Raw genomic sequence first — 13450 nt, 5'->3', positions numbered from 1 at the left:
AAAAAAAAACACCCCAACAACCTGTATTTGCCATTGTCTGATTGACACAATGCTCAACATGTGTGCATCAGGTGATGAATCAGCTTTTTTGAATCAGCTCTTCTTTACAAAGAAATGAACTGACCTTACTGGATATATTGTTGCAGGAGCTTTTCGTAAACAGTTGTCAACTTGATAAGGTGTATGAAGTTAATGAAAAAGATAAATGTATACACTAGAGCAGAACTGGCCAACATCTGTGTTTTGAGGCTGCTCTAGAGAAGTCTGTGGGGAAGAAATGTATTTTGGCATTCCAACTCCCTGTCTCCAAGGTTGCCTAATATTAAGTAGTAAGGTCTTCACTGTATGGATGTGCAGAATTATTCTGAGTTTGGAACATTCAGATTTGAAATAGGCTGTTTCAAGTGTTCCGAACTCAAAACAGAATAACCTTCAAATGAAGGGCCTGTTTCAACCAAGTTGGAATGTTCCAAATGCAGTTTTGGACTCCAAAATGGCACTCTTCTAGCCTCTGCGAGCATGCAGCAACCATTTGCGTGGTTAGCACCACTACACAAAGGGCTACCAAATGGCCATTTTGGAGTCCAAAATGGTGCTTGGAATGTTTTGAGTGTTCCGAACTAGTTCCGTTGGAACATTCCAGGCATTTCCATTCCAAGTTCAGAATAAAAGTTTTCCCCATTAAGAGTTAAATTGTGGGCAAAGCTTTGTACTGTATCTTTATGATTGGTTAGGAACAACTACTAGAGACCAGTTGTTATTGTGTAGAGCTGTGATCTAGTCTGGGCTACCAGTTGGCCATTGCTACACTAGAGTTCAAACAAAGTTCATAAACTGTGGGAACTAAAGATAACTGGAATACAAAATACATTCTTGAGGCAACTATGCTGCCCACTATGCTTCTCACCTATAAGTCACTTATGGTGTTTACTATATTTTTGTGCATTGGTGATCTACTGAGCTCCAATTTTATACTTAAGTGAACAGGTTAATAAACCAGTTGATAGTCACAGAAAAAAATGATAATTGAATAGAAACAATTTCCCTGAGTTTTCCTCTCTTGAAAGTGGGAACTGCATCTTTTCTATGTCTGGAATCACATCAAATGTCCATGAGATGCAAATATGCAAACTAATCACTTTTGTATTTGCCCAGCTAACATTCAGGCTCATCGGGTTATGGATCACCATAACCTGCCACCCCAACTTAAATTTATGCAGGTGGTTCAAGTATTCAAGCAAGCTGCTTCATCATCATGAACTCTTACCTTTCCCATCTTTATTGTCATTGTTGCTAAATGTCCCATTAAAAAGCTTTTTCACTGCAAATACCTGAAGCAAAGCAGACTTTGAGCAGTCCATTGAGCCACAGACCAAGTTTGGCCTTTGGTTCTGGGTTGTGAGAGTCCCCCGCCCCACTTCTGTTGCCCAATTTTTGCTCTAATTTCTGTGCTTGTCTTTTTAAATTCAGTTCATGCACCGTATCAAGTTGGCAACTGCATACCAAATGTTAATGCAGAGATGTACATATCAGGCAGTATAAAAATATGATAGATAGATAGATAGAACAACATATTCAGTAAGGTCAGTTCAGTTCCTCTGTAAAGAGGAACAGTCCTGATCCATCATCTGACACAACACTTAATATGAGTAGGTGCCAGTCAGATGACTGTGAATGTGGCCTAAATGTCTGTCAGAACATTTACAGGAATGTGGCCCAAAAAAGCCCCTGTAAAAATGGGGGGGGCTTTTTTTCTGTGCCCCCCCCCCCCCCCGCCAGTAGCGGATTTAACTCAGCCTTTGTCTTAGGGCAAGCCCATGTGAGGGGAAGAAAAATGCTGAATCATCCCCTCTCTATGCTTTCACCTACAAAGGCTGTTCCTTTTTAAACTTCCCTGTTCCTTCAGCAGCTTAATCGTTGCCACAACACCCTAATTATTACAGAGATTAACGCGCGCGCACACACACACACACACACAGAGATTAGGGTGGGATACCAGGCAACTCTCCTTTTTACCAATGGAAAAGTACCAAAAAACCTTCCACGTGCAGCCTACACGTGATGAGAAAACTTGTTAGAGTTGCTGAGCAATCAAGTTTGAGATGTGTGTTGCACCAGAGCAAGCCCTTTTCCCAGTTTCCCTTTCTTGAGTTAAAAATCCACTCGAGGCTTATCCAAAATGGCAAAGAACAAAAAAAGGAAAACTTTATTCAGAAATACTACAGACATTGTCTGTCGGAGGCTCTTTCAGCTTTTAGGTACAGGTGAAAAAGAAACAGTGAGTAGCTGCGAGAATACTTCAAAAATTTCACTCAGATGATATTGGGGTGGCACACTTTAAAAATCATGGTTACTCAGTTGAAAAGAACATAAATGTAAGAAAATACAAAAAGCACCTTTGAGAGTTTACAGAGGCTTTTGCAACACCTAGTTGCAAAGTTGGGAGCAGGCTAGTGTTTCTGAGCTTAGTTATGTTACAGATAAAACACAATAGAACAGTTGCAATGACATGCAATGCACAGTAAAGGGAAATAAGTTTCTGACGCAAACTGGCAAGCAAACTGTTCCCTAGACTAAATCCCCTTTTTCTTGAAGCTCATCAAGTGAGGGGTGAGTTTTCAAGTATCCTGCAATCCTGTCTCTCAAGGACCTGCAGTCTTTTTAGTAGCCAACTCAATGGCTACCCATCCTGTTGCAAAACCAGCCTGGCTTCTTCTGGACAAAGCAAGTCTTCTCTTCATGCCTCATGGCTCTCAAAGTCCCACCCACTGTGCACTGAGTGGGTGATCCCTAGAGGTCACTACCTGTCAATCAGGACAGGGTTCACTTCTGGTTCACTCTTTAGGGGAAAGGCGGGGCTGTTAACTATACCCCTGGAAGGAATTTGGGGGGCTTTTTTCTGGAACACTGGGGTGGGGTGGATTATGAAATTTTCTTTTGGAATTATGAATAAAATATTTAAGAAAAGGTGTTCAGATAAGGAAATATGTTCTGGCTTTTACTGAGTTTTGAGCTTGCTTCCTCCATCTTGAGAAAGAACTGGTCTATGTTTGGAAATACACCAGATCAAGAAATAAAGGAACATGTGAAAAGCTAGAGAGGCTTGTCTCAGTACGAGCAATTCAGTTTTCATAGGTCATTAAGTTGATAAAAATGAAGGATCAGAAGAAGTGGAAACTGCTGATAGTGATACAGTACTTATAAATGTAAAATTTTTGTGATCAATGTTATGAGCAAAGCAGGTTATACATAATAAATGCTCCTAAAGAAACAATGTGAAAGGTAAAAGGTCCTAGAAAAACAGTATTGCATATATTTAAACCCCCCCCCCATTTCTACCCCTCCCCCCAAAATGAGTTTGTTTTTTCATGACTTCAAAATTTTCAGAAATTTTATGTCTCTAATCAGGACCACACGAGGCGTATGCATGAAACCAGTATGCCCAGTTCCGTTTGAATCGGAACTGGACTTGAACAGAACTGAGTATGTTCCCACCCCCATGAACATACCCCTCAATTCGGCTTGAATTTGAGGTGGTCCAAGGGTTCTAAGGGGAATTTTAAAAAAACACACACACACACAACTCACCGCCTGGGGGATTTCTGGCGGTTCCCCCTTCCCCTGGTCTCCATTCGACCTGGTTCAGGTGCTTTAAAGGCTGTCTTCAGCCCATTCTGTGCCTTTTCATGCTGGCAGTGACCATTTGGGAGGCTGCCATGAATGTGCACTGGCCATCTGCATGACCTTCTTAGAGTCTGGCGGGGGGGAGGGGTGGCTCGGCTTGAGGGTGAGCCGAGGGTGAGCCCTTGAGCTGGCCAAGTTTGATGTCGAACCAGCTTGAGTTCGAGCCAGTTCATACGTTCCTAGTCCTCACTTACTTCAGCTGCTCCACTTGTGAAAACCTGTAGCAGTTAACAGTACATTGCTAGTGCTGGGGTCACTTTTGTTCATGATCTTTTTGGTGTCTTGAGTACTGCAGTATGTTTGAGTGCAAGGAGGAGATGAAGGGTATTTTCCGCACTAGCATGAAATGCCTGTCCCAGCTACATCTTAAAGTAAAACAAGAAGCATAGAAAGGCTTTCCGAAAACATGTTTTAAGTTATGCTCTTTTGCAGGGGAACTTAAAATGGGTAAAGCAGATATTAAAATGCTTGAAGATGTACTTTAACTATGTTAACTGTTAAAAAGACACTTGATTTGGAAAGGCAGGGAGAATATTTTTCTTCTGAATTCCCCTTTGTCTGCTAATAACTCATTAGCAGACAGAAAATAATTCACTTAAGAGTTGATCTGGGGGGGGGGAATCAGTGGTGAAACTTCTGCCTTTTGATTTTTGTTCAGACTAATGTCACTCTTTCCCTGTTTCCATATGTTCTCCCTGCCCCCTCTTTTGTGCCAGCTGGCTTTTTGCTTTCATTTTAACAACCTTACAAGTCACTTGTGGGGGAGACAGTCTGAATTCAATATACATGTAATGGATAGCAACAGAAGACGCAGCTGTGGTGAAATAGCTATGTGACTCTGTGTGTGTGTGTGTGTGTGTGTGTGTCTTAAAAATAAACTGGTTGCATAAGCAGTCTTAGGACAGGAAGACTACAATATATTTTTTTAAGGTTAATAAATTGGTTAGGAAGATGAAAAGCTAGCACAAGGAAATGGTTAAGAGTGTCTGACAGGGACTGGGTAAATCTGGACTGAAAATCTCCTTTATCTTGGGCCAGTCGCATATTCTCAGTCTAAGCCACCTCTCAGTAGTGTTAGAATAAAAGGGAGTGGGTGAGAATAAACCAACTGTGCATATCGCCCTGAACTCCTTGAATGAAGGGCAGGCTATATGTGTAACAAGGGGGAAGTCTAGTCCTTGAGGATTGTGCGAAGATGGGGCAGAATCTGAAAGCAAGCTCCTTTTGCTGGACTTGCACAGCCATCGACATCTTACAAATTCACAAAATAGTGCAAGGAAATTGTTGCTTGTCTGTTAATGTTGCCAGCAAGAACCAATAGGTGCCTGTGACAACTGCATTCCAAACAATAATTCTGATGATTTGTACTACCGGCACAGGATTAAAATGTTGCAGTGAAAGAGTTTCAAAATGGGGCATACAGTATGCTTCTTTGACGGAAAATGGCTGCATTGTTAACCACTATGTGCAAAAAAGGATCTATAATGGGGCCTAAAAGTGGAATGCGTAACAAATGTTTCCTTGCAACAGGGAGAAATGAGTCTTGTCTCTCCCTTTTCAGACAGAGGATCTGGCTAAGCTGTGTCACTGGGTTCCTATATGCCATATATGTCCCTACAGTTGGTCTTGCCTACCTTGGACATCCCATCCATGGTTACTGTTTTTGCCTCTAGTCCTGAAGCACAACTACAATCTAAGTGTTTAGTCATTTCGATAGGCGCTGGGTGTGTACCTCTGAGCAGCATGAGGAAAGAGGGAAATCATCGGTGCAGGAATGAGACTTGTTAGTAAGGCATGGTAAAAAACCATGAGCATCAGTTCTAGAACTATGGAGAGGGCTTCCAGACCAGACTTCATATTTAAGTGGAACTCTGCAATTCTGTCATCCCCACTGACTTGAAGTAATATGTACCAAAAGTATCTCTGCAGCTTTTATTGGTACTACAGACTAACTAAAACTCACAGAGACTTGGTCAGTCTCAGTGGCATTTCCTAAACAGTAAACAATGTTGTTGGCAGTTATGTACATGTCCAAAAATATAGTTTGTTGTAATCCAACAAACTATTCTGCCACAAACCTCCCCTATTGCAAGACCTTTTGTTAGCAATTTAAACAGGATGCTAGAATAAGCAGACAAGAAGAACACTTATGCCAGTAGAACTTAATAGCAACATATCTTGTTTCTTAGGCCTTGTATACGTTCACAAATATTTCAGTTCAAATATTGAAAATGCCTTTGATCCCACCCCCGCCCATCATGGTCATGTAGTAAGGATTGGAGCTGGCAGTTGTAGGATAAGAAAGAGAAGTGTAAATCTTCATCTGGGTTTTTTTAAAAAAACTGGTGTGCATAGATGTGAAATAGAAACAGAACTCGCTGATTAGATTTTACTCCTGTTTGTATCTGTATGCCTATAAAATTAAATTAGTGAAATCTTGCAGAGTTAGAAATAAGGGATCTATATACTGGCTCCATAACTGAAATATATGTCTTCATCTTTGAATGGAGAAGAGCACCTGGGGTCATCACAAGACACTGTGAATCTCTCCTTTGACATCTCTCCCTGTTGGACTTTTCAAGACAACAAAGGCCTTGATTGATATGGACACAGTAAACAGAATGCCTTGCGTTCCCCCACGCGACTGCTACAAAGGCCTGCATTCTTACATTCAGGAACAAAAGCCACGATTTCTTGTCTTATGGTGAGGTTGGAATAAGTATGGCCCTGCCTCACAGAAGTATGAAAAGAGTGATGTGTTCAGTTTCAATAAGGAAATTGCTTTTATGGATGGGTGTAGAGCTAGTCCAAAGTTTACAAAAACAAGGAAACGGCTTGCATTTCTACTGTCTCCCCTAAAGTCACATGATTCTAGAACCCGTTTCATTGCAGTTTCCGAACAAAGTAGTTGCAAACGTCTTGTGGGCATAAAATAGCATAAGCAACAATGTGCCACAGTTAAGAAAGTATTACCTAAAGCAAGTTTCTATAGTAATCTCTTCTCCCCTCTCCCACTTGAGTGCTATAATTTATTGGAATATATCTAGGAGAAATACATGGTTATTGCTTTTTTATAAAAACAAGGATGCATATGAACCTTGCTAACTGAGCAGGGGCACCTTTTTAAAGCGATGATTCTCTTTATTTAGCTGGGGCAGAGCAACTGGCCCTATCCATCCCCAGCACAGCATCCCTCCCACGGCTGTTGCTGTTGTCTATCTTAGGTTTCTTCCCCCCCCCCTTCTTTTTTTAGATTGTTGGTCTTTCGGGGACAGGGGAGCCATTTTATTTATTTATATTTCTCTATGTAAATCGCTTTGGGCACTTTTGTTGAAAAGCAGTGTATAAATATTTGTCATATCCATTTTTTATATCTGATCTGCCTACATTTATAATATGATTATAATCATAATTAACACTATATAGAACTTTTGAGTGCTCAAAGGAGCTTTAACATATATTATCTCCGTATCTTTAGCACAAGGGAGGGGCCAGAGTCACATACTGCCTGATGCTCCACAGCATCAGAAACAAATCTCACTATATTTCATAAAGCTTACTCCACAAAGTCTATAGTGTGCAGTCCTGGTTGATTTATGGCAGAGGTGAGATCTGAATTGGATACGACTTTACTCACAACTCAGTCTTTTTAGCTACTATACTAGCTTTCATGATGCAACTGTTTTTCAGTGCTAATTAAAAAAATTAGGGTAGAAGGTGATAGGAAAGGCCGCTGCCAACCATTCGGATAGATGGGCCAGTTGTCTGAGTCAATAAAAGGCAATTTCATATTGCTAATGTGTATGTGTGGGGCAGGGGAAAAGGCATAGCTTTGGACCAATAATTGCTAATCCATCCTCTTGCGATGAAAAGAATACTGAGGGAAGGATGCAAGTGAGGAAGACGCTGAGGTTCTTCTCAGGGTTCAAATTGAATATTACATAATACAATTTAATGGCCTCATCATAAATACTATCTGCTACTCCTAGTCAAGCCACCTAATGGTGCAGTGGGGAAATGATGTGACTAGCAAGCCAGAGGTCACCAGTTCAAATCCCCGAAACACCTATATCAGGCAGTAGTGACATAGGAAGATGCTGGAAGGCATCACTTCACACTGTGTAGGAGGAGGCAATGGTAAACCTCTCCTGTATTTTACCAAAGAAAACCACAGGGCTCTGTGGGTGCCAGGAGTCAAAATCAACTTGATGGCACACTTTACCTTTAATGGTGCAGCGGGGAAGTGACTAGACTACCAAGCCAGAGGTTGCTGGTTCAAATCCCTGCTGGTATGTTTCCAGATATAGGAAACACCTATATCAAGTAGCAGCAATATAAGAAGATGCTGAAAGACATCATCTCATACTGTGGGAGATGGCAAGGGTAACCCCCTCCAAACCCCACAGGGCTCTGTGATCGCCAGGAGTCGACACCAACTCAATGGCACACTTTATCTTTACCTTTAAAAAGTACAGGTGGACCTCATTATTTGTGGTGGTTCTTGAGTCTGTGGGAATTGGGGGTTTAAGTTATGGAGCCCTGGAAATTGACCTAAAAATAACCAAATCAAGCAGAAGGTTGCCGGTTCGAATCCCAGCTGGTACTATATCAGGCAGCAGCGATATAGGAAGATGCTGAAAGGCATCATCTCATACTGCATGGGAGATGGCAGTGGTAAACCCCTCCTGTATTCTGCTAAAGACAACCACAGGGCTCTGTGGTCGCCAGGAGTTGACACCGACTTGACGGCACACTTTACTCCTAGTCAAGGTGACTGGAATGATAAAAATCTGATCACTTCAGGCATTTTTAGTCCCCAGTCCACTGATAGTTAGCAATATGAGAATTCTAAACTGTGCTGGAGATTTTGAGTGCTGGGGAGTTGCTGTGTTCAAAAGATCCAGGGCCTGAGCCCCACAGGCCCACTTTGGATAATTAAACTCAATCTTTTCCCCAATAATCGTTATGTATGTTTTTAAAGATCACTAACATTATAATACAGCTGCAGCATCTATGAAGGTGGAGACAGCTAGGTGAGCTGGGAGCTCTCTCCCAAGCTCTAGGCAAGTGCCTGCACTGCTCTACTTCCTTTCTGGAAGAGGCCATGGAGGAGAAAGGTGACTAATGAGATTTGCAGCTCTGGACAATTCAGGGGCGGGGGCATGCCCCAAGGGCCACTCCTATCATATGATGTTTTTTTTTAAAAAAAAAAATTGGATTAATTAACATGATCATAGTTACGAGAAAAATAAAAGAAAGGACTATTAAAGAGGGAGATGAGGGAAGTTTATAAAATTACCAACTGTGTGGGAGAAGCAGACAGAACTTTTCATAATAGTGGGGCCATGTTCGACACTGACTGTGGGTTTAGGGCAGATAAAAACAGAATACTACTTTGCACATCATGTAATTATTTCATGGAATTTGCTACCACAAGATTTCATGGTGGTCAGAACCTTGGAGGCCTTTCCCAAAAGATTAGGCACATTAAGAGAAGAGAAGTTTATCTGTGGGTAGTTATTAGTTAAATGGCTAAATGGGACCATGTTCAGAAGCAGCGTGCCTCTCAATATGAGATGGAAATGAAAAAGCTGTGGCCTTCAAGCCTGGCTTGGTAGCCTCTCAGAGGGATTCACAAAAGCTTGACAGCTTCTCAGAGGCTGGGGTCAAAGAAATTTAAGAGAACACTGCCTTCTTCATGAACCCTGAAGGCAACAAGTAAATGTGTGGATTGCTAACTGGTTGAAGGACAGGAAACAGAGGGTAGGTATAAATGGAGAATTTTTACAATGGAGGGAAGTAAGAAGTGGGGTTTCCCAGGGATCTGTACTGGGACTGGAGCTTTTTAATTTATTCATAAATGATCTTGAAGTAGGGGTAAGCAGTGAGGTGGCCAGATGTGCAGATGATACCAAACTCTTTTGGATAGTGAAATCCAAAATTGATTGTGAGGAGCTCCAAAAGGATCACTCCAAACTGGGTGAGTGGGCGACAAAATGGCAAATGTGGTTCAGTGTTGGCAAGTATAAAGTGATGTACATTGCGACAAAAAAACCCAACTTGAAGTATTTAAATTTATTTATTTACGGCACAAGACCAAATATAACGTACATACAACAAGCAGCAATAATACAATTATCAGAAGAAGAAATAGGAAAGGAATAGAATAACACATAAAACATATCAATTAAAATTAGTTAAAACATTTCTTATTTTTATAGCAGCTGCACAAAATCTGACCGTAGCCAAGGTAATTCCCTGGTGCCGACCTGACTGGAAGAGCTCAACACAGAACTCATCTTGATGTCCCAAAAATTTGCACAAATAAGGTTCAAGCCAGGAGGTATGGATGGTTTTGTAAAAGGTACAGTGTAAAAGCACATGTGTAGTTGTCTCAACCACTTCTGTACCACAGGGACATAGTCGATCCTTATAAGGGACGCCCTTATACCTTCCCTCCAAAACCATAGATGGCAGGACATTAAATCAAGCCTGGAAGAATGCTCTTCTTTGTGTCAGAGCAGACCAGTACGCAAGATAAATTGCTGGAAGTGGGTAACTTGAGAAGTAATTATTATAAGCTCCAATAGAGACCCTACTCAGGTCCCTTTGTTTCTCCAGGTCCCAAATTCTCTGTTTTTAAACTTTTTTGACTAAATCTGGGCCTAAGGGGCGTATGAATTGCTCAGAAAACCCACAATTACCCAGTATGACCTGTACATTTTTCTTCCAAATGGACTGATATTCGTCCTTTAAAACCAAAGGAACCAAGCCCAACCCATGAGAGTTAATTTTGTGCTGGTAATTAATTCAACGTAACCAAGCCTGGGCTACTATCCTGGTAATGCCCACCTCTAAACGAAGCGACGCATTCGAGACACAACGAGGGAGTTGGAAAATACCTCGTAGAAATCTTGTTTGAACCCGTTCAAGTGACTGTAGATTTCCTGTCAAAAAAATCTGTATTCCATAGAGCAGCTGGGCTAGAATTTTAGCTTGGTAAACCTTCAGCTCAGCAGGAATGGAATAGGCCCCTTTGGTGTAATTTTTTTTTAATACAGCTGTGACTGTACGTTGAGCCTTAGTGGCTAAATAGTCACAGTGGGGTCTCCATGAGAGACGCTCATGGAGCACAAGGCCACGATATTTATACGTTTTAACTTGCTGAATGCTATTACCATTTATAGACCAGCAATGCTTTTTTGATCTCTTACCAAACACCATCACCTTGGTTTTGTGAATATTAATGGCCAGAGATTCCTCAGCACAAAATTGTGCAAGAGTTCTCAGAGCCCTCCACATGCCGACAAGCGTAGTAGATAATAATGCTGCATCGTCTGCATACAGCAAGATAGATATCATTCTGCCTGCTAGTTTGGGCTGATGAAAAACAGGGTCATCTAAGAGGGGGATTAAATAATGAATATACAAATTAAACAGGAAAGGAGCGAAAATACAGCCCTGTTTAACCCCTTTCTGAACTGGGGCAGGGTCCGATAGATGACCTTCGCTGTCATACTTAACTATCGGTAATGTGTTTTCATAAAGAGTACGGATTAAAAAAAGAAGGCAAGAATCAATGGAGGACCTAGCTAGTTTGTTCCAAAGACGTATCCTAGAAATTGAGTCAAACGTGGCCCTGAAGTCAATGAAGGCCACATATAATGAAACGTTTTTACTAGAGTATTTCTCTATCAAATGGGAGAGGACCAAGGCTTGATCTATGGTTGACCGGCCAGACCAACTTCAAGTATATGCTGATGGGATCTGAGCAGTCAGTGACTGACCAGGAGAGAGATCTTGGGGTCATGGTGGACAGCTCGTTGAAAGTGTCGACTCAGTGGCAGCTGTGAAAAAGGCCAATTCCATGCTAGGGATCATTATGAAAGGGACTGAACATAAAATTGCTAATATTATAATGCCCTTATAAAAATTTATGGTGTGGCCATACCTGGAGTACTGCATACAATTCTGGTCACCACATCTAAAAAAGGACATTGTAGAACTGGAAAAGGTGCAGAAGAGGGCAACCAAGATGTTCGGGGCATAGAGCACCTTGCTTATGAGGCAAGGCTACAACACCTGGGACTATTTGGTTTAGAAAAAAGACGACTGTGGGGAGAAATGATAGAAGTCTACAAAATCATGCATGGTGCGGAGAAGGTGGATAGAGAGAAATTCTTCTCCCTCTCCCATAACACACCTCTCCCATAACACATGAGATTGATTGCCAGGAAATTTAGGACCAACAAACAGGTACTTTTTCACACAATGCACCAACAAACAGGTAATTTTTCACACAATGCATAATCAACTTGTGGAATTCTCTACCACAAGATGTGGTGACAGCCAACAACCTGGATGGCTTTAAGAGGGGTTTGGATAACTTCATTGTCTATCAACGGCTTCTAGTTGGAGGGCTATAGACCACCTCCAGCCTCAAAGGCAGGATGCCTTGTGAGTACCAGTTGCAGGAGAGTAACAGCAGGAGGGAGGGCATGCCTTCAACTTGTGCCTGCAGGTTTCCAGTGGCATCTGGTGGGCCACTGTGTGAAACAGGGTGCTGGACTAGATGGGCCTTGGGCCTGATCCAGCAGGGCTGTTCTTATGTTATGTAACCCTGCTGCCTATTAAGATCATCTGGGGAGGTCTGGTTGAGGTTGCCATCAGCTCAGTTGTTGGTGATTTGAAACTGGGCCTTTTCTAAGGTTGCCCCAGGAATTTAGAACATGCTCTCTAATGAAATTAAAGCCTCTCCTTTGCTGGATGTTTTTAAGGAGAACTTGAAGACATTTTTAGCCAGTTATAGTATATTTATAGTTCTAAAGTTGAAATTTTAGAGCTTTCATCTGCATTTTAAACTGTGTAATTGTGTTAATGCTTTAATTGCTGTTGTTTTTAGATTGTGAACCTCCCACTGAGTTGCCTATGGGGCAGTGTTAAACAAATAAAAAATACATAAAAATTTGACTCAATCATTGTAGGATGCTACACTTTTGGTCTTCAGTTCTGAAGTTTAAAGCGGTGTCATGGCATGCCAAAACTTTGCCTTCTATCTGTTATGTCCAAGCGAGTAAATATCGCGAGACCATTTTATTAGGATAATCACGGTACTAACGGTTTTGGTGCCATAATTGGTTTCAGCTGTATTAAATGTTATTTTATTGTATAATTTTAACTACCGGGTTAATTGTTAGAGAGCGCACCCTTTGTAATGGTCAGCAGCTGGTTCCAGAGAGTATATATTTGGAGCTGGCTGAGAGCTAGCAGAGTTGTGTGGAGTCTTGAACAAGAAAGCTGAAAATAAAGTCACAGAAGATTTACCCAGCGTTGTTGGTCTTCTCGTTGGGGCTGTTGAACACAACATATTGGCAACGAGGGTCTGAGGATGAGTTCCTACTCACCCAACATTGGGCCGTTTTGTGTCTTGGAACCAGATAAGTGGAAACTTTATGAACTTCAATTTACCAACTTCTTGGTTGCTGAAAGGATAGATGGTGAGGAACGACAAAAGGCGTGTTTTTTCGCCCATTGCGGTTTGCCTACCTTGGAGTTGGCGGTGAATCTCTTGCTGCCCCGGGACATCGCGACTGTGTCCCTGAAAGACATTTTGGTCACATTGAGGGGCCATTTCAAACCTACGGTGGCAATCTTAGTGGCTGCTCTGTGCCAATGGGCTGAACTGGAGGAAGCCCTCCGGGACCGGTTACTGCTGGGACTATCGGATGAGGCGGCACAGAGGCGGCTTTTGAAGCAGGAGAGTTTG

Source organism: Hemicordylus capensis, chromosome 3, assembly GCF_027244095.1.
Source record: "Hemicordylus capensis ecotype Gifberg chromosome 3, rHemCap1.1.pri, whole genome shotgun sequence".
NCBI lineage: Eukaryota > Metazoa > Chordata > Lepidosauria > Squamata > Cordylidae > Hemicordylus > Hemicordylus capensis.
The sequence above is the reverse complement of the archived record's forward strand: the minus strand, read 5'-3'. Positions refer to the sequence as shown.